Below are 328 nucleotides of genomic sequence, written 5' to 3'. Positions count from 1 at the left end.
CAGCTGGAGGGGCAGCTCCACCTCGACCCCAAAACCCACCCCGACACCCAGAGCCTCTACCAGGTGCCTCCAAAACCCTAAAACACCTACTTAAAACGCTAAAAACCCCCAAACCCTCTAAAAACCCCCGTAAAACCCCTCAAAACCTCCTAAAAATGCTAAAACCCCACCAAAAAACCCCTAAAACCCCTAAGAACCTCCCCAAACCCCATAAAACTGCTCAGAACCACCCCACAACCGCCTAAAATCCCCCCAAACCCCCTCAAAACCTCCGCCGACCCTCCCCATACGCCCCCGTAGCCACCCCAATTCACCCGCAGCGCGCCCA

General features: G+C 55.5%; 1 protein-coding gene across 1 annotated transcript in view; it reads left to right on the top strand.

Annotated features, from left to right (window-relative positions):
• CGN (cingulin) overlaps nucleotides 1-328 on the top strand; it is a 10540-nt gene that overhangs the window by 2996 nt on the left and 7216 nt on the right. The window lies entirely within an intron of this gene.

The sequence above is a fragment of the Corvus brachyrhynchos genome, unplaced genomic scaffold (genome assembly GCF_000691975.1).
Source record: "Corvus brachyrhynchos isolate BGI_N302 unplaced genomic scaffold, ASM69197v1 scaffold443, whole genome shotgun sequence".
Taxonomy (NCBI): Eukaryota; Metazoa; Chordata; class Aves; order Passeriformes; family Corvidae; genus Corvus; species Corvus brachyrhynchos.
Note: the sequence above shows the minus strand (reverse complement) of the source record. Positions and strands in the feature narration are given on the sequence as shown.